The sequence below is a fragment of the Magallana gigas genome, chromosome 7, assembly GCF_963853765.1.
Source record: "Magallana gigas chromosome 7, xbMagGiga1.1, whole genome shotgun sequence".
Taxonomy (NCBI): Eukaryota; Metazoa; Mollusca; class Bivalvia; order Ostreida; family Ostreidae; genus Magallana; species Magallana gigas.
Window position 1 is genome coordinate 32,512,829 of NC_088859.1, and position 22,834 is coordinate 32,535,662.

General features: G+C 34.1%; 1 protein-coding gene across 2 annotated transcripts in view; it reads right to left on the reverse strand.

The window, feature by feature from the left end:
- LOC105341851 (beta-1,4-galactosyltransferase 4) overlaps positions 1-13,767 on the reverse strand; it is a 34,836-nt gene extending 21,069 nt beyond the window's left edge. For both annotated transcript variants that reach the window (XR_004598392.2, XM_034457888.2), the window contains exons 1-2: positions 13,682-13,767; positions 13,370-13,479 (exon numbers count right to left, since the gene is read on the reverse strand). The gene's annotated coding sequence lies outside the window, so the exon portion shown is untranslated. The remainder of the gene's footprint in view (positions 1-13,369; positions 13,480-13,681) is intronic.
- Between the last annotated feature and the right edge of the window lie 9,067 nt (positions 13,768-22,834).

Sequence of the window (22,834 nt, forward strand, 5' to 3'; positions counted from 1 at the left end):
TTCATTTAAACAAATTGTTGCTTCAAGAGCCTTGCACAGAAATGCAAAATCAAATTGTTTTCGAGGGGGGTGTTTTTCAGGTCAAACCAAAAAATAAAGAAACAAAAATTACAAACTTCTCGCAATGGATGGATGCATTTTTCATATATGCTTCTATATACTTAGAAAAACATCCACTACAAGCCATTTCACTCTATGAATTTTTTTAAAATGAAAAATAAATTAATGAAATTGCATATATCTTTTTTAAATAATCATAATAAAGACATGAAGTTCAACATAAATACAGTTATACATTAGATGGATAGGATATACTGTACAGCAATTTTAGATTTAGATGTCATTTTTCATATGAAAGGTTATTAATGGTATGGAGTTTTAATTTCATTAAGGTTGCAGAACGCCTATTTGTATCTAGTTTAATATAATGAAAATAAATTAATAAACATGATGTTTAAGAAACTAAAATGATATATTACAGGGATCAATAGGATATACTGTACAGCAAATTTAGATAAATTGGATTTGTTTCCAAACATTTAAATAAAGGGAAAAAACATTTATTTCTTATTTAGATTAAATAATTTTCTTGAAAGATATTAATGTTTATATTTGATGGCTAAAACTGAATATTTTTCTGTCAATTTCTTCTGTTCATGAACAAGACCTATACATTTATCAGACACTTATATATATATATATATATATATATATATATATATATATATATATATATATATATATATATATATATATATGGTAGAACAGATTTATTATTAACTATTTCATATGTATTTATTCGTTTTTGGATTTTCTATTTTCGTTTTGTGCAGTATATTCTTAAATATTATTCATGTAAAGTTTTATTGCGCGCGTATGGTTCTTTAATTTCATTGGTTCATATTATTATCCAATAAATTTGATTCTCTATAGTATAAGTAACCGTTCAACCTAAGTCCAATTGGGCAGTATTTCATTTTAACGACGTCGGACAACCCAGTGTATATCAGCTGCATCTTGTGGCCAATGCTTTAAAACGTTTAATAAATGTTAAACAAAACGGCTGTCTTTTGGAATTCCGTACTGCTCGGTTACACATGGCGCTGCGAGCAACCATCTTCAAGCATTGACCACCGTAGGAATTTATTTTCCAAATATGCAGCTAAGTATCAGAAAGAACTTTCTTTTGTGGCAGTGAGTAAATATCACGCTGAATGATTTCCTGTGTTAAAGTCCTTATACTTTCCGCGGAGTGAATTGTGTTCGTGAGTACTGTTATTACCATTATTTTGTCACCATGAAGAAAGCGGAATTGCAACATCGTGTTCATGAATTAGAAATCGAACTATTAGAAGCAAAACACAGATCACAATCCAAACAAGTAATTGAAAAACAAACTTTTATACCTGAAACAAGAAAATTAAAGACTTTTTGTGGCCGCCCTATGTCAAAATCCGATGTTTCTATTGATGATTGGATAGATGAAATCGAAATTGTATTCTCAGCACGAAAATATACAGATTTGCAGAAAGTGGACCTTATCTATTCACACTTAGAAGGCCAAGCTAAAGAAGAAGTTAAATTCCGCCCAGATATTCGGCAGGACCCGTACGCCATATTGGACTGTCTCCGTTCGGCATTTGGCAACCCGGAATCAGTTACCTCGTTACAACAGAAATTCTTTGAAAGAAATCAACAGGATTCAGAAACAATTAGACATTATTCGTACGCATTACTGGAGTTATACCAAAATGTAGTCAGAAAGGACAGTAGTGTTTTTCCGAACAAACACCTTACTTTGTGTGAGAAATTCGCTAATGGTTTACGTGATTCGTCTTTAAGAAAAGAAGCAAAGAAACTACTCAGGATAAAACCTACAGAATTTCACAACTTTCGAGATGAAATCATCGTTTTCAGCGAAGAAGAGGAAACCGCAGACAATACAATCGCCACTTCAACTAAACCGAACACGACCAACGATCAACAGAATTTAAATACCCAGACGACCGACTCACCTACAACTGACCAGTTATTGAAAATCATTGAAGCGCAACAAAAGCAAGTTGACTCTCTAACCGGCTTGATCAGAGACTGCGGGACCAGCCAGCAAACAAGGGAAAATCGCAACTATTCTCGTTCCCGACCTTTGTGTTATCAGTGCGGTAGAGTTGGCCATATTCAGAGAAATTGCCGTTCTACTAAACCCCGTGAAACAACAACCGGATCGTCGGAAAACAAATCACATCTATTAAAGTGAGTCCGGTAATAGATGATTATAAACAGGACTCGAAATTCCTTAGCCGGGTTATTGGAAAGTGTCCGGTGATGAACATAAGTGTTTCTGGAATAAATCTTCCGTGCTTAGTTGATACTGGTTCTATGGTTTCCACGGTAACGGAAAGTTTCTACCGCAAATTCATTGAGCCTCTTGGTACATCGCCGATTCAGAACAGTTTTATTCAACTTAAAGCAGCCAATGGACTAGAAATTCCCTATATCGGTTATATTGAAGTTGATGTTCATTATCTTGGAAATATTCTCAAACAGCGTGGTTTATTGATAGTGAAAGACTCGACTGATGATTCTACCCGGAAACGTAAGGAAGCTGTACCCGGTGTAATCGGCATGAATATAATAAGCGAATGTCGAGATATGTTATCTACATGTGAGATTCCTGTCGATGGAGATTTAAATGAAGTGTTTGCAGAGAACAGTGTGTTCGATAATAGATCTATTCATGGATTCGCTCGAGTGAAAGGGACTTTCTCTGTACGCATTCCAGCCAATACCGCTATTGTTGTTGAGTGTACCGGACCGCATATTGATGGTGACGTGATTGTTGATCCCTTGACCAACGGCGGGCACCTACACCGTAATTTCCGGACTGTACCTACCTGCGTTACCGTTAGCAAAGGAAAATTGTGGGCCAGAGTTGCAAACATCGGTGATGAAGATATATATCTAAAACCGCGCACGATGATTGGAACTGTGTCGAAATGTGATGTGGAGAATAAAAATTCAAGCATTGGATTTAATCGTGTCGGCAGTGTCGAAGAAGTATTTATTCAGAAATGTGAAGTGTACGAGATTTCTTCCAGTGAGGATGATTTTACGTTACCAGAGGATATTTACCAGCTTGATTGTAGTGAAAAAGATAAAGCATTGATAACCTCTCTCTTCTGGAAATACAGTGATGTCTTTTCTAAAAACGACGACGATATTGGATGCACAGATACCGTTCAACATCGTATTCGTCTTACTGATAATGCAGCAGTTTCTCAACAGTATCGTCGAATCCCTCCATCTCAGTTTGAAGAGGAAAAACAACATATTCGGAAGCTGCTTGACAACGGCGTAATTCGCGAGAGTACAAGTCCCTTCGCATCTCCGATCGTGCTTGTTCGAAAGAAAGACAACTCTTTGCGGTTATGTGTTGACTACCGTAAACTCAACGAGAAAACTATCAAAGACAAGTTTCCCCTGCCGAGAGTTGAAGAAACATTCGACGTGTTGCATGGATCTTCCATATTTTCTACTTTAGATCTCACTTCCGGTTACAATCAGATTGAAATTTCAGAAGAGGATATACAGAAAACTGCTTTCACTACACCCTTCGGACTTTATGAATATACCCGCATGCCATTCGGTCTTACAAACGCTCCAGCCACATTTCAACGTTTGATGCAACATTGCTTCCGTGAAGAAGTTTTCAACACTTTACTTGTTTTCCTTGACGATATCATCGTTTTTTCCAAAACATTAAGTGAAAATGTTCAGCGTCTCGACAAAGTGTTTTCCATTCTTCGTCAACATGGGCTGAAATTGAAGATGAAAAAGTGCCGATTTTTTAAGCCGTCTGTTAAATATCTTGGCCATGTCGTTAGTGAAAACGGGATAAGTACAGATGAGGACAAAATTAAGTGTATTGTTAATTGGAAGATACCAGAAAATGTGAAAGAAGTGAAGTCATTCCTTGGTTTTGCGGGATACTACCGTCGATTTTTCACAAATTGCGGAACCTTTACTAGAAATTGCCAAGAAGAATGCTAAGCATCCAAAGACAACTTTCGGTGATAAATGGACATCAGAGTGTCAAGATTCATTTCAGAAGCTGAAATCTTTATTGTCATCAGCACCGTTATTAGGATACGCTGATTTTACGTCTCCTTTTATATTAGAAACGGACGCTAGTTCTCAAGGCCTTGGAGCTGTATTATCCCAAGTGCAAAATGGACGAACTGTCGTCATCGCTTACGCTAGCCGATCGTTGAGACCAAATGAAAAGTCGTCAAAGACCATGAGCAGTCTGAAACTGGAACTTCTTGCTCTTAAGTGGAGTGTGACTGAAAAATTCCGTGACTACCTTCTTGGAAATAAGTTTGTCGTGTTCACAGACAACAACCCGTTGAAGTATTTGTCATCAGCAAAACTGGGAGCGTACGAACAGAAGTGGGCATCGCAGTTAGCGGACTTTGATTTTGAAATTAAATATCGTCCTGGTAAACAGAATACCAACGCTGATGTTTTATCCAGACTTGCAACTGACAGTGATGTTCTAAATCAGTGTATCGATGGAACCAACATTCCACTGGATATTAAGGCCGCTCAGTCCTCTGTCATATATATCGAGTCAACAGATGTTTCTTATTGTGACACGTTTCCTAGTTATTCAAATGATGATCTCCAGGATTTACAAACCAAAGATTCGGTTATTGGAAAATGTAAGGAATTCGTTGTATCTAAAACTGTTCCAAAACCTAGTTTTATTCGAAAGCAGAGTAAGAAAGTGCAGATTCTTTTACGACAACTTAAACATTTGGAATTACGTGATACTGTTATTCATAGACGAATTAGTGACCCAAAGCTTGGTGACCTAGATCAGATTGTACTTCCGGAGTGTCTCAAAGAAATAGTTCTACAAAGTTTACATGATGAGAATGGACATCAGGGAATCGAGAGAACGTTCAACATAATCCGACAAAGATGTTACTGGCCTAACATGTACAAGGATATTAAGACCTATTGTCAAAAATGTGAGAGATGTGCAATTTCAAAAACACCACCACCAACTGTTCACACTAGTATGGGACATTTAAGTGCATCAGAACCTATGGAATGCATCGCAATAGACTTTACGGTTCTTGAGAAATCCCAAGGATTCGAAAATGTACTTGTGTTGACGGATGTGTTTAGCAAATGGACTATTGCAGTTCCTACCAGAGACCAAACCGCACAAACTGTAGCGAAAGTGCTAGTAAGACAACTCTTTTGTACATTTGGTGTATGTAAACGTATCCACTCCGATCAAGGAAAGTGCTTTGAAGCTGAAATAATCCAACACCTTTGTTCCCTTTACAATATCAAGAAGTCCAGAACTACAGCGTATCATCCTCAGGGCAACGGGCAATGCGAGCGCTTCAACAGAACGTTACACGACTTGCTTCGATCTTTACCACCAGCCAGGAAACGTAAGTGGCCCGAGTACATTAAAGAGTTAGTGTTTTCTTATAATGTCACACCAAACGCATCGACTGGTTATTCCCCCTACTACCTGATGTATGGACGACAACCAAACCTTCCGATAGATTTTCTCCTAGGCTTAAGTACCAAACCGTCAGATGAAATCAACATCGACAGATGGGTGGATCTACATTCGGAAAAGCTTTCGTTTGCTTACAACAGAGCCAGAGAGGAACTCAACAGAAACGAAATAGCAAGGAAGCAGAGACATGAAGCAGGAAGATCGGAAAAAGAACTACAGATTGGTGACAAAGTCTTTATTCGAAACAGAGGATTAAAAGGAAGAGACAAAATTCAGGACAAATAGAAAGCTGAGGTACATGTTATCGTAGACAAACCGTATAAATCCGTATACAGTGTGAAGTCAGTGAATAGTGATTCTGTGAAAACTGTGAATCGTTTGGAATTAAAACCGGTCAATATGTGAAATGTGAATATATATTCGACTGCGAATATCTGTGATGCATAGTTATTTGAAATTGTATATCTATTTATTTTATATGTATTTATTATATTAATTCGAGGACGAATTAACATTTTGCTGGGGGGTATGTGGTAGAACAGATTTATTATTAACTATTTCATATGTATTTATTCGTTTTTGGATTTTCTATTTTCGTTTTGTGCAGTATATTCTTAAATATTATTCATGTAAAGTTTTATTGCGCGCGTATGGTTCTTTAATTTCATTGGTTCATATTATTATCCAATAAATTTGATTCTCTATAGTATAAGTAACCGTTCAACCTAAGTCCAATTGGGCAGTATTTCATTTTAACGACGTCGGACAATCCAGTGTATATCAGCTGCATCTTGTGGTCAATGCTTTAAAACGTTTAATAAATGTTAAACAAAACGGCTGTCTTTTGGAATTCCTTACTGCTCGGTTACATATATATATATATATAAAAATTTTACGATTGATAAACAAGTTCTACAATTTATATTAATATCTCTCGTCGGCACGAATGTTAGCGCAAGGGGTCATTGGTGTAGGAAGAAGCCAGAGTACCCGGAGAGAACCCACGCGTCCAACCGGGCGACCGCCATACCCTATCACATACAACCACCGTCGATCACAGTGATCGAACTCGGGTCGCAGCGGTGAGAAGCCAGTGCATTGACCACTACGCTACTTGGACACCTTATATATATATTATATCCATTTTCCATTGTAACTAAGTATTTTTGTTCTGTTTGTATACAAAAGAGTATATTAAAAAACTTGTATAAAATAGTAAGGCTAAATTTCAATTAAAGATAGCTGTTTCCAAAAATGTTACATGTTTATGAATATGTTATATAAAAACATATGTAAGATGGATGGGTAGGAAAAATACAAAATAAGTGCACTCGATAAAAAGTTTGCTGGTATTCATTATGTGAACACTTATTGTTGAAACAATTCATCCAGTAACATTTAAAGTAATGTAACATAAATAAGAATGTTATGAATGATGTGTATAGAACAAATTCTTCTGTGGTTGGCTCCATAAATCTTGAAAAGATGGTGTGAGTTGGTAAAGAGGCAGAATAAGGTTCCATCCTATTCCTCATGCATTCCATTCAAGAAATATTCATTAATGTCATGGTCTGGAAACTAAAATAGAATTAACATAAAGTGTTAAGAGAAATACATGTAATTTTTGCAAACATTGTGCACTTATCAAATACTTATATATAATTCAATGCAGTTATTTCAAGAATGTGCTATAAAGTGATACTAAAAATGTAATCTTTTCTAATATTGTACATACATGTATTACATCATTTCGCTACTAATTTTTAACCCAGCTGACAGTTTCTTTTTGTTATATATAGAACGTCAAAAGATAGTTGCATCATGTGCATGTACTTTCAGTAATTTTAAAAACCATAAAAACAATTCAGTACTACAAAACACTTTAAATTTGTCGAATGATTTTACAAATGAAATATGTACTAATATACTAGTAAGTCACAAGTGATATATACTTTTTAAAGCAGTACAATGTATCACTTATACGACAAAATCAGGAAACCTGGCTCAATCAATTCTGCACGCATATGATCAATGTTATGAATCAAATTGTTTAAACAGAATCACTAGAAACCATCTGCCCCTGTTACCAACTGGTGTAACTTCAAAGATATTTAGATTTCCAGTGGACAGAAAGATATTAAATATATTGAACAAAGATCAAAGTCATAAACACTTACGAAACATATGAATGTCTGTATGAGTTGCAACTATCAACATTCTAGAACAATCTTATTTTGGTGGACATAGATCTATGTCCACCAAAATAAGATTGTGTCAATAACAAAAACTAATCTGAATAACTAACCAGCATGAGAAATTCATTGGATTTCTGCAAATCCCATTTTCTCAGAGAGTGTAAAAGACTTTTCGTTAAGTTTATAATATATTCAAACTCCTAGTATTCCTTTCAGAGGTTCCCACCACTTTTAATACAGATAATCATGCAGAGTTGCAACAAGATGCCCATACAAATCTTTCCCTTTTACACAAGACATTGTAGCTATTTAGATGACCTTGCTTGGCTTTCAATCAGCTTAAACCAAATATATCTACATGTGGAGGACAGGTTGTAAGTTTATTACATGACAAAGAAGTACCTTCCAGGCTTCAGCAGACTTGACTGGGTCATTAGCAATATCAAATTGACAATATTTTCTATATTCCTAATCTTCAGATCATCTGGAGGCCGCAGGTAAACCTGTAGATTAGAAGAAAAAAGATAAACTAGCTATCATTACAAAGCTAAATGCTGTCATTATCAAAACAAAAGGGTGTATCCCAGATTACACTTTTTAATGGGCACATGAAGTATCTGAGACATGGCTCAAAACATTACCATGATAACAGCTGTAAAAACTCATTAAGTGGGAAATGACATATAACTATAAAATTTGTAATGGCTTTTCATACTCTCTCTCTCTCTCTCTCTCTCTCTCTCTCTCTCTCTCTCTCTCTCTCTGTGCACTACAAACATAATCAAATCTACTTTCAAAGTCGTATAATGTTATATGCAGACCCTTGATTCATAAACACTCTCATCGTTACATGATTGACACAAACTCAATATTCTAGGAAAAACATACAATATTTTTTTAACAGTATGCTAGGTACCAATATGTGTAAAAACTGACTATAATACACCTGCATACCCATTTCACACCAAAACATATCTTTCAAGTCATATTTCACAACGACCATTACTTATTAACATTTTGGTAACACTTGCAGTGAAATTATTGCATTGAAGGTTTTTAAAAAGGTTTTTATCTAGTTTAACTAATTTAAGTGAGCATGTTCTTACCGATTCATGGCTACCCCCTAGCACGTTTCAGACTGTTAACAAAATCGAAAACTGCTGTTCAGACGGTTTCATGCTGAACAATATTTATGCTGAACGAGATAAGGCTAATCACCCAAAACTTCGAATTGACATTAATAAACAATTGTTCTGCAACTTTAAATAATTTGAAAAGCTTGCTGATAGAATAAACATAAACTTTTACTTACTTTTTCGATCTAATCTCCTCTCTCGATTTGTAAGAGTCTTCAACTGGTCTCGTTAAAATCCCGTGAATGACGTATTTAGGAGTTCTCGGGTTTTTTTTAGCTTTTCGTAAATATAAAAATCAGAAATGCTCCAATTATGCTAATAAGGTTGTGAGGTGTGGAGAGAGAGAGAGAGAGAGAGAGAGAGAGAGAGAGAGAGAGAGAGAGAGAGAGAGAGAGAGAGAGAGAGAGAGAGAGAGAGAGAGAGAGAGAGAGAGAGAGAGAGAGAGAGAGAGAGAGAGAGAGAGAGAGAGAGAAAATATTTGTGTCTCTGTTCTTGATACATCGATGTGTGATAAATCGAAAGAATTTTTAGTAGAGTACGCGTTTAATTTTAAAAGTAATTAAAATAAATTTCAAAAAATGATTGTACTTTGTATTAATTTAATATCTCCTCTGTTTCTAGATCCGCCCATACAGTTAGGTAGATCACTTTATGTATCTTGATGTTAACATAGAACAATTTGATTTCTATTTGATAGCGTTTTTTAAATATACATGTAATTATTCGGAGCTTAATTTATAAATCTAATTTTGTCTCTTCAAAAACGTTTAAATTGAGTTACTTTGCTCTTGATTGTTATTTAAATCACATATAAACCGTGGCGCTTGGAACAAACTTTTCCGTACATCGCTGATTCATACATTATTGCACAGCTTGCTTTTAACGGTGTCGAACAATATGTACATATTTTTTTGAAAACGACACATTTTACAAAAAAAAACTCATTAACTTTATCAATTGATGCGTTACTTTGTTTTACAATCCCTCGTTCAGCAGCAGATGTTTACAATAAATTCATGTTTATAATGTAAACAAAGTCGGTAACGTTGAAAAAAATCAGCACACATGTAAAATATAACAAAGACAAGCGTTTTGAAACTAATTTATCCCGAAATTATTTTCAAAACCATCGAAATAGGGGTATTACCTTTTCGTGCGATCAAAAATCAATTTAAAAAAATACCAAGCAGTTAGTCTCGGTGATTATTCGGCCTTCCTGCGTAACAACTCGCTATACTACACACAATGAAGTTTGCGAAGATTTAAAACACCGTTTTTTAACTTCGGAGGTTTTTTTTTTCAAAGTCTAATTTTTAAAAATATGTCTCTTTGAAACAAAAATCAGATATGCCAGTCACATTTTTCAGTGTAACGATTTTACAATTTGTTTAATGTATGGGCGTCTAGAACAGGGGTGGGAGTCGCAGGGGAGAAACCTACCCCAGGAAAATTTAAATTTCTTACATTTCCAAAAACTTACCAAAAATTTGCCTCTGACCCCCTTCCCTCACACCTTCGGCAAACTTCAGTATTCAACGCCCCCCCCCCCTCCTCCGAAAAAATTTTCTGGATCTGCGTATAAAATGGTCTTATAAAAATGATATGAAGATATCTGCAACAGCTTTATGGAAAATAGCACAGGAACTGCAACTCCTTCTTTGTAGGATTTAAAATACAAAAATACATTCCCGGTGAGCTAAAATTTTATACAGTGGATGAAAACAACCATAAAAAGAGGTTAAGCCCAACCAATTTCTTTATTATTTCTTAAAAATCAAATAAATTTTTAAAAAAATTAAAACGAATTTTTGTTATGTCTATGAATGAAAATTTGTCTAATTCCTTTTGTGTTGGAGGCATTGATCAGCGAGGAGAAGCACCTACCTGGTACATTGAAACAAAGGTCTTTCGACTTTGATTTTAAAACATTTGCTTCATTTTTTGTAATTTCTTTTACTCTTAAATTAAAAGCATACTCTACTAATTAATACATTCGATTTTTCACATAAAATGGGTTCAATGATTGATATTATGAGATAAACTCTAAAGATCGGATATGCCATGAAAGCACTCACATTTTTCAGTGTAACCATTTTACAATTTGTTTAATGCATGGGGGTCTAGAACGGGGGGTGGGGGAGAACCCTACCCCAGGAAAATTCTAATTTCTTAAATTTCCAAAAACTTACAAAAATTTTGCCTCGGACCCACTTCCCTCACACCTTCGAAAAACTTCAGTATTCAGTAAAGGAGTTAGTGGACATCATACCCGTGTATTCAGTTTTTTGCCCACATGTATGGGAGTAGAGAAGAAAATCCTTTAAGATTGAAAGCATTTTTACAATATGGCCATATTGGGCCCACCCTAAAGCCTGAACCCCTAATAAAGGGGTCATAATTTTCACAATTTTGGTAGAGGGCTTCATGGACATTATAACCAGGCATTTAATTTTTAACAAATATATATGGGAGTAGAGAAGATTTTCTAAGATTTAATACATTTTAACTATATGGCCATATTGGCCCCACCACAAAGCCTGAACCCCTGACCCAGAGATCATGAATTTCACAATTTCGGTGGAGGGCCTCATGGACATCATAATCATGCATTTAGTTTTTAACAAATATACATGTATTTGGGAGTAGAGAAGAAGATTTTCCAAGATTTAATACATTTTTACTACATGGCCATATTGGGCCCACCCTAGAGCTTGAACCCCAGACCCAGGGGTCTTGAATTTCACAATTTTGGTAGAGGGCCTCATGGACATCATAATTATGCATTTAGGCTTTTTAACAAATATACATGGGAGTAGAGAAGAAGATTATCTAAGATTTAATACATTTTAACTATATGGCCATATTGGCCCCACCATAAAGCCTGAACCCCTGACCCAGGAATCATGTATTTCACAATTTTGGTGGAGGGCCTCATGAACATCATAGTCATGCATTTAGTTTTTAACAAATATTTATGGGAGTAGAGAAGAAGATTTTCTAAGATTTAATACATATTTACTATATGGCCATATTGGCCCCACCCTAGAGCTTGAACCCCTGACCCAGGGGTCTTGAATTTCACAATTTTGGTAGAGGGCCTCATGGACATCATAATTATGTATCTAGCTTTAACAAATAGATATGGGAGTAGAGAAGAAGATTTTCTAAGATTTAATACATTTTTACTATAAGGCCGTGTTGTTTTTAAGAAGAAGTTGAAAATGTAAAATTGTAAACGCACGACGCACATTGCACGACGACGGACGAAAACGAATAGCAAAAGGTCACCTGAGTTTACTCAAGTGACCTAAAAATATATGCCCGGTGAGCTTAAATTTTATACAGAGGATAAAACAACCTCCGAATTTAAAAAACGGTGTTTTAAATTTTTTTCACATCATATAAAGGATTTACAATTGCACGTAAAGCTTTCACCACGATACACAAAGGTTTACATCCATACAAATGTACATAATGATTTTAACACGCCATAACATGATGTTAGTATTGCATATAATGAACTTATCACCTAATGTCAAGAAGTTGCACTGCATAAAAGGATTTTGCAACTGCACATGAAGAGTGTACCACATGACATAGCGATTGAACAATAGTTCATTATGAGTTTAGCTCTGTATGAAATGAGTTTATCATATCATATAAAGATTTATTCATAGCATATAATGAATAAACCACTTCACATAATGATCTTACGAATAACGTACTAATGTTAGCACTTCATATAAAGATTTTATCCCTGGATATGATGGAGAAATTACAGGATATAATGATGTTAGCACTGCATTTCATGATGTTTCAACTGCATATAATGTTATTACTATTGCATATAAAAGATATTCCAATTTAAATAATATGAAATTGACCTTCAGGCAGCTATGGCGTTCCATAGTTTTGTCTGCAGATTGTAATGATATGCTTTTCAAGAATTTCTTTACACAACAACTGTGAGGAGTGGGATACCTTTGAATAATTTTGAAGATTCTTAAATAAGGAAATGCTCTGCGTGGTTTTTACAAAGTGCATTTCTTGCTTATGCATTTACATATCTTTGGCCTTTGTACAATATATAATTTTGAAAATGACATCTTATTTAAGCTAGCTATACAAAAGAAACGGTTTCAAAAAAATAGGAGTCAACCTGTTGATTAAATAAGCAATAAAGATTTTGCGGCACTATTCAAAATCAATCCAAAGTCATTTTAAAGTCCTAGACACTTCTTTTATTTTTGTATTTACATATTAATTAACAACTTCCATAAACTTCTTTAACCGTTAAAAAAATATATAGAAGATGATTATTGATTAAACTATTTTCAGCAAAAATACAAAATGGCTGACTTTTTTGTTGTTGTTAATCTCGCTGATGTTTGACTGTTCTAAACTCTTAAAATTTGTGATTTACAATTGAAAGTTAATTTGCGTTAATGATAGCAAGGGTCATTTCTCAATGAATAGTATATATACATAGTTTTCACCTTATTTGGAAGAAATTGAACCAAGATGGCGATTAATGCGTCCTTATTCCAATATCAAGCACATAGAAACAGGTGCATGTCAAACGAATGGGCAAAAAACTTGTATTTCCCTAAAACATTTTACTTCGTAAATCAAATAACACTTTACTTATTTATTACATAAGCACACTACGAAGGTAGGTAACTTTGCTAATCATTCTTTTAAAATAATGTTCGTTAACTATATAATAACTTAACTATAATTAATATTGCTAAACAGATTTCTATAAAAACCACCGTATCAGTCGCATGTTTGGTCAAACCAAATCTTACCTTAGATTTCCTGATGGATCTTTAAAAACATTTTTGAAAGCTCCTAAATGTAAAAAGCACACACCGCATTTACAGGACTGTTGATTAGAGATATAAAAAAAAAACTGCAAGCCCCAAGCATTATCAATTGCAGTTCAATAAAAACAACGACGCAAGACTTAACGTCATCTGCAAAAGTTTGATGGGGTCATTTACATGCATATAGTGCAATGCAAAGTGTATCACAGATAAGGTAAAGTTAGGGATTTTTAAGGAACATGCTAAATTGAATGAGTGTGTTTAGAAGCATCAAATATGATCGAAATTTAGAAATGCCTTATACATATATATTATAACTGTCAGAACCGTTGAGGCCCAAAGTAAAAGATCACAGCTGCAACAGTTTGTGCGCTACAAATGATATAAACCTCTTCGCTCCTACCTTTTCAGACACCTGAGTTTTAAGCTCAAGTTATTTTTTATGGTCATTTTTTGTCGGACATTCGTCAGTTTGTGTGTTAGCATGTCTTTTTGTCGGTCTGTCGGTAAACTTTTCATATTTTTGTTATTTTTATAAGAACAATTGGGCCAATTTAAATAATATTTAGACTTGAAACAGAACATTTATGATGTAAAAGAAATTCAAATTTATTAATATGGAGGGCCACACCCTTTTTCAAAAATAATTAAGAATTGTTGAAAAATTGTTGATATTTTTGAAATACCTTTGTTTAAAAATAATTTCGCCGGTAAATCTATGACTTGTGTGAAAACATTTACAGGTAGTGAAGATTAAAGTTTGTTTAAACATGATCTATGAGGAAAGGTGTTGGGCCACAATGGAGATTTTATAATTCACATAGGAATTTATAGAAAAAAATCGGTAAAAATTTGTTCTCAAAAAGGAATTGGCCAAAAGCTGTAACTTATGTAAAATTACCCTTAAGTAGTGTAGTTTGCCAAAATTTTGATCCTTTTGGGATAAGGCAGGGGAAATATGAGAATCGATTTTTTCATAGGAAAATGTAGAAAAATCTTTAAAAACTTTCTATTCAAAAAGCCCAATTGCCTTGAAAAGCTGTAACTTCAACTAGAAACGAGCACGATGCAAAGCAACGACTAGGTCTTCTGTCGCAGCTAGGTAATACTTAATTGATATCTGACCATTATACAATGTTAGATGTATATACCCTTAATATAAAAGACAAATACTTTCGACATACACAAAAGTTTGTTTCGTGATGATTTCTTTATGGAATACGATTGCACTGGAGCCATATATAATAGAGTTGATTGATATACTATCGGTATATTGTGTTATTATATTCCTAATAATGCATAAAGCCTTCTAAGCTGATACACGTATTTTAGTCTCTAAGATTGAATGAAAATATCTTGGGCATATGACTCTAGGCTCTAAGGGCTTGGTAAGTCATTTTTTATCAATTGTTCGGGGATTGTCTGGTACTAATATGTAAAATTTGTATTAATTGTGTTTGTTCGCGTAACTATCTTGTAAACTCTTCAGCTTGGCATGGTCGGAAGTGTGATTTATCGTGTTCATCGTATTTCATGTGTAAACAGATCGGTACCAATTCGTTTATTTCTAAAACAGTATCACTTGATTGGATCTAAATCACAGTTGTTGTTATGTCTTTTTCCTATAATACCGTAGTATTGATTACCTGTTTTCTAATTACTATTTGAACCATTTTATTAATTCAACTTCCTATAATGAAATAATTCAAGATGTCTTCGTTACTGTAAAACAGTGGAGCGTTTCAACATCTACAAGCACATGTACTATCGTCTGGGCGACAACCTATACACAGCTAGCGACTCCACCATCGATCATTTACCTAAGTCTTGGAATGCATTCTAATATATATAGAGAGAGGCACAGTTTTGAAACAAACAACTAAAACAAAGTCAAAGAGGTTCATTTTTATCAAATGAAAATGTACATATCAATAGAAGATTCGGGAATTTTATGTTCAATCATCTTCACGCGCTGCATGCATCAGTTAGCGCAGCCCTTTCATAACTGCTTAAACGTAAAAATCCCACGAAACTGGGCCAAAAAAACCAAATTCACAGTTTCTGCAAAAACTTACTATATATTACAAAACCATCAAATTCGATACTGCGGATGGAAAATTAGTTTCTTAACAACTTTGTTCTAATAATGCATTAGAAATTTCTATCCCTTTACAAGTTATTGACAAACAAAGTTTTGAAGCCTCTAACCCCCTAAAAATAGGGACCAGACCCTTTTTCTTCATACCGAATGAAAGGTCTCGGTGAGATCGATAGCTTTTAAAATACATCTTATACCAAACTGTTATTAGGTTGAAAACTAAAAACGAAAAAAACATTTTTTGTGCATTTTCAAATCTATATTGCAACACCTATACCGCCTCCTTTTATTTATTAAAATGTCCTAGACATTTTTGAGAATCAAATATTTGTATTGTGTTCGGAAATAATGTTAATCAATCTAAAACTAGCGCAATTTTTGGGCACCATAAGTTACAGTTTTTTAGTATGGGAGGCACTGTAGCTCCTAGGTCGTCCATTCGAATTTTTTCAGACCGGGAGCTTTTTACCTGCAGTTACTTCAAAACCAGCCAATCTTTAAGACTGTCAGTCACTGTTAAAACTAAACCAATCTGACAAAAAGGGTCGTTCAAAATCGGACTGGACCTTCATAAAGTGAAATATGGAACGTATTTATCGCGGAGCATGTTATCAGACCAGAAAATTTCAAAAGAATCAGTGAACAGATGCACAAGATATTAATGGTTAAAGTTGGCATATACACTAGGCAAAATTGCTAACGCACCTCTTGCTATTTCTTTGATAGTTTTAGATCTGAACGCAAAAAAGATTGAGTATATTATTTTAACAGTTTATAATAATACAGAAGATGAAACATTCTTTGTTACATACTTATTGACCCGTTGCTTTGAGTACTGTTTATGAATCATTGGTACCCCCCCATTATGTGATTCACATATCAATATCAGATGTGGGCTCCATTTGCTCAGATAAATGGGATGTGTCTGTCTTGTCGCCTAGTATTTACGTGGCGCTTTGGAATTCTTGCTCGGTCCCTCACACTTCCGGTTTGTACAGATTTCTTTGTACAGATTACAACCTTGCAATTGGCATGTGGTGCCTTTTAAACACTGTGGCTACCTAAAACGACATTGTTTTTATTTGATAAGCATGCTGTGTCATGTTTAAGCTAAAATTACCGGTAATCGTTAAATTATTAACATTTTTTCTAACATCACTAAAGGAGCATCATGCAGAGACCATACCAACTGCCCTGCCACGCTCTTCTGTGGTAAAACGCGCCATACTCCGTCGGTTTTTTGTGAGGTTTTAGTAATGCATGCATCAATAATAAGATCACAAAAAAAGAAAGTAAAGATTTATCTTTCCAAAAGAAGTGTGAGCACGATTTGAGCATTTAAATGTCTTACTAATAATTAAGGTGACCTATTTAAACATTAAATACATCTTTAAATTTTTTTAGGTTGTAAATATTATTTTATTTTAGATGGTGCGTCAGCAATTTTGTCTAGTGTAGAAGAAAAAAAATAAGAAATCTGAAATTTTTTCCGAAAAGTAATAAGGTCTTCCGTTCGAAACGGAAGACCTTAATAATAGCATCCTTGCAATTGTGTAGTTTTGATTCAAGTTTGTCAAAAGCATGATCTTCATTGGTATAAATCGGGTCGGGGGTGGTGTTGATCATATTTTACATTTAAAATAAAAATCAAATCATTCTCAAAAACTGTATGGCAAAAAAAAATAAATGTATGGCATTACTCATAAGCAAGTGCATTGGCATTTTGGTGAATCTCAATTTTGCAAAATGTGCCACTGGACAAATCTTGGGACCAACAAGGGAATCAAAGTTTGGTGTAGATTTATATATGTATTTGAACAATTGTTGAGTATGTTATTGAAAACTACAAAGCTTAATATTTGATATGACTATAAAATTCCCCTTTTACAAAAGAGGTTCAATGTTTAACATACTATTACAAAAGGGTTTTATATTTAACTTAAGAATATTTGGAGAGAAAATTGATTTTTTAAATACATGATATTCTACATTGTCTAAATAGCTGATTTTTATGGCTTTATTGTTACCCGTGTGAAAATTGGCTCATGAGTCTCTTGTTTTTCGTTTCTAAAAGATGTTTGGAGGAAAGACATAAATCTGTTGTCTAACCATCATTCATTCCAACCGCCCCAACCAAAGAATTCATTAGTAATATCATTGATTGCTTCATACTGTTCTTGTGTCAAGGCCGAAACACAACCGAAATAGGACGTGTATGGCAATCTAAAGTCAAGTGTTTTGAAAAAATAACACATACATTTTTGCTTTATATTTCATTTCATCAAAAAAAAACAAACAAATGCATTTGCATTTGCAAAAGATAAATCATTATTGATAAATCAGTTCTTATAGGCGACAGCAAAATGCTTGGTTTGTCAACGTGCCAAGAATTGAAGTTGTGATAGTTTCTCACGAGAAGATACACATCGTGAAACACAAAAAAGTCGTTTGCAGAGTCTCAGAGGGATTTTAAACGATGGTTATGCTAAGTATATGTATGATAATAGGCATTGCAGTAGTTTTCCCAATCAATTTAAGCCAAATTTCAATGAAAAAAATTATGTACAAAGTTTGTTGCCAAAACAAAAACATAAAAGGGTATCCCGTTATTTCGCCTCATATTAAAATTCACTCCTGACATCGAGACGGGTATGGTTGTATTACGGCTTAGAAATCGCTATAAATAAAGGTCGTAATGTTCAGGCAACTCATAAATATACCTGTGTACGTTTTGTTCGCTATTATTTCTGAAGATTGCTTTGTTTTCAATCGATGCATAGCATGCAGGTTGAATAACCTTTTGGATTTCCTTTTATAAACATTCCCATGATGCATTTTGGGTTATTTTATCGTTTGCCCAAAAATAAATTATTTTTTTTACTTTGAATATTTCTAACTTTGAAAGAAGACCGTTTCTGCTGGTGGTGTAAATAGGAGAAAGTTCATATCTTTCTAAAATAATTGGTAGTATGGAAAACTATTTGACACTGTAGTAACAAAAAAATTGAGTTATATTGATACCAACACGAATATCCCATGCTCGGTACATAATCGGTACTTAATACTTATCGTTGAATTCAATTTGTTAACGCTTTTCTTGCAAATCCAATGCAAAACACCAATACCATTTATAATTCGAATAAGTTCTTTTTTGAATATTAAAAAAATATAGTTTTATTCATATTAGGTTTAGCTTAATTAAGGTGGCTCGACACACCATTTATCATTTGATGGATGGATAAAGAATCTTGGTTGAAATATGATTACCTAAGAGAGACCACTGTCTGCTTTCAATTATTTTATATATTTTTTTTAGTATTTTCTATCTGAAACCAGAAACCTTGTTTTGTCTGCCGACCAAACATTTCAAAACATTTCAACCAAAATATTTCTGAAAAAAAACCTCAATATATTTTTTAAATCTGTAGAGTAAAATATACCTCTTGATTGTCCCTCGCATTAATTAATTATGATACAATGATATTTCAACAAGAAAATGAAACTAAAATGTGAAACTCAATAAAATTGGAAAATCTTATTTTGCCTCCTTACTTTTCTGTGATATTCTTTAAAACACTTTCAAAAAACCTGTAAAATGAAGTAGTGCAGTTTGCATGTTAATACGGCGACTCTCGATCTCGATGTGAATTTAACATACTTCATTTTCCGAGGCCGGGTGGCGTGTTGCAGAGAAAGTCAAAGGCAAGTGAAGAAACAATATCAGTAGCATCAATTGCATGAAAAATCTAATGGTACTAATTTTTTTCACAGAACTTGCCTATAAATAAGGTTATTTGGTCTAAAACTAGCGCACGTGTTTGGGCACGATAAAAAACATTTTTTTTTCAATGGGTGGCACTGTAGCTCTTTCGTCCTCCATCCAATTTTTTTAGAAGGAGAATTACAGACCTACAGCAGCTGCTACCGAATTTTAGGCTCTAAAATATCATGATTTCGGCCAAAATAATATTTCTTGTTTCTTAAAAAAAAACCTTAAAAAATGATATATGACCAAAAAAAAATCATATAACATAAACGACTGCCCATATTGGGTTCTAATTTCCTACTAAATTGACAGAAATATCATGGTTTTTAAACTTCTGTTAGCCATATTTTCATTGAAAAACCGTAAAGGAGTCTTAATTTGAAGCAAAATTGAATTAGTGTTGTCCTGTACAAAAATTGATCTGCTATATATTGCTTAGAAGATAAATTGTTCTTCTGAAGAAATTAATGATTCTTTTGAATTTCAATTTCATTTATCATTAAGTTTTATGCAGATTCATCTTACTAGTAGGTTTTTGCAGCAAAAAAATAATTCTAAAAAATACAGCTCAATTTGCTTTGAATATGCATTATAGCTCTGCAGATACATGTACACGGCTGCTTAATTTTTTTAAATAGGCTCTAGCAGCCCGAAAAAATTATTAAGCGTCTATCTTTCAACCATATAATCTTAACACCGTTTTATTAAAAATAGTCACCAGTTCTACAACGTATATCGTTTTCTATTGTTGCCTCATGAGCAATGCATGCATGTGGTTCATTATATATGTTTGCCCTTCTACACTTGCAAACGGTTTCGCCCGTTTTGAATTCACTCAGACAAAGTTATAGAAATCGATAATGTTCTTTCTAATTAATAAAAAACAAAGGGCAATAAGATCCAAAATCTGCCCATTGCAAATTAACGATTTTATGGTAATTTTTTTTTAGAAAGATATGATTTGTTTACTACGGCGGCGTGGAAGGGCCAGATGAAAAAAAAATTAATCTTATTCGTTCGGACGAATAAATTATTTGTTCGGACGAATAAATTATTTGTTCGGACGAATTAGCTATTTGTTCGGACGAATTAGGATTTGTTCGGACGAATTCGGATTTGTTCGGACAAATTAAATTCGTTCGGACAAATAAGTTATTTGTTCGGACGAATCAGCTATTTGTTCGGACGAATTAGGATTTGTTCGGACGAATTAGCTATTTGTTCGGACGAATTAGCTATTTGTTCGGACGAATTAGGATTTGTTCGGACAAATAAGTTATTTGTTCGGACGAATTAGCTATTTGTTCGGACGAATTAGGATTTGTTCGGACAAATTAGGATTTGTTCGGACAAATAAGTTATTTGTTCGGACGAATTAGGATTTGTTCGGACGAATTAGGATTTGTTCGGACAAATAAGTTATTTGTTCGGACGAATTAGGATTCGTTCGGACGAATAAGTTATTAATGGTGGTACATGTATGAGAGAGAGAGAGAGAGAGAGAGAGAGAGAGAGAGAGAGAGAGAGAGAGAGAGAGAGATGTCATAATCATGGATACATAAATGTGAAAAGTCTAATCAGTTTACATGATCAAACGCGGATCAACAAAACTTTACCGGGGTGGGGGTGAAAGGGGGGGGGGGGGTCTGAGAGATAATTTTGGTTTGCGGGTTGGGGGTCCAAGGCCCCCCGACCACCCCGGCTCTAGATCCGCGTATAGATGTATGCCAACTCTAGGCAGCGCAGGTTTTTTCTTTGGTTACTATAAGTTTTTTTTTCGCGCAATGCCGGAAGAAATGTTTCCAATAGTCATAATTATATGATTCCGCAGGTGGATTTCGATTGTCGATGTTTATATTGAAAATGTAGTCAATCTCCTGTTTACTTGGGACACTGGACATACGAAATTATCTTTCGCCTTAACTTTATACATATACATGTATACGATCAAAGTTAACTGATATGCTTCGTGGAATTGTAATAATCGGACAATTACTTAAATGACTTATAAAACAAACTAATTTTTACTTATACTTTATAATATAAAGTCAGCAAAATAACCCAACATCCTAACTATAATATAAAAAAATAATAAACATTGAATTTAATGATAAAAATACCTATCGTCCGTCAAATACACCTCTGATGACGTATTTACATGTTAAAATTATTATATGGCTTTGTAAAATTTTCCTTTGTTTGGAATCTTAGGAGCGCAAATGAAAACGTTATCAATAATCTTACAATTGATCATAACTGATTGAATCAAGTTTTGGGGGAAATTTAAATAATTGGACGATTTAAGGTGAAATAAAAGCTTACAAAACAATTGACAATTTTATACAATATTTTCAAAAGGTTGTATCTCATTTTTCAAAAATGTTGTTTATGAATCATACTATCGGAAACATCTGACGCCTATTTTCATCGGTCGAATGCGGCATCCAGATTATTTATAGATAGAAACTGCATATAATGACGATTCACTTTGATTTTGTATCGACGATTTTTGATGCTATGTCTGATTTCAAAAATGAAATAGATTCAAAGTTGACTAAAGAGACAACCATTAGGGTTAACATTAGTTTTAGACTATCGGTAACCCATGGCACCATGATAATATAACTCCAATCCTTTAGATAGATAGAGTTTGAAAATTGAGCTTGACAGCAAAATATGTCAGATATTGCATACATGTCAGATAATATAACACCTATGTCTATATTATTAGCAATTTATCATTTGAAGGAAAGGGGTGACTTGACCCCCCCCCCCCCTCTTTCATCTACATCATTACCAGAGCAGATAGTCTAAATTACTCCTCACTTAATTCGTCCGAACAAATAACTTATTCGTCCGAACAAATAACTTATTCGTCCAAACAAATCCTAATTCGTCCGAACAAATCCTAATTCGTCCGGACAAATAATTTATTCGTCCGAACAAATCCTAATTCGTCCGAACAAATAACTTATTTGTTCGAACAAATACGTAATTCGTCCGAACAAATCGTAATTCGTCCGAACAAATAACTTTTTCGTCCGAACAAATCCTAATTCGTCCGAACAAATCGTAATTCGTCCGGTCCGAACAAATAACTTATTCGTTCGAACAAATCGTAATTCGTCCGAACAAATAAGAATTTGTTATTTTGTCATTTGGCCCTTCCACGCCGCCGTAGTTTACCATATTTCAGCAATATTTTTTATTGAAAAATCGTATTATAGTTAGTTTGAGGGCAAAAGTTTGAAAAACCTAAAAAAAAAAATCA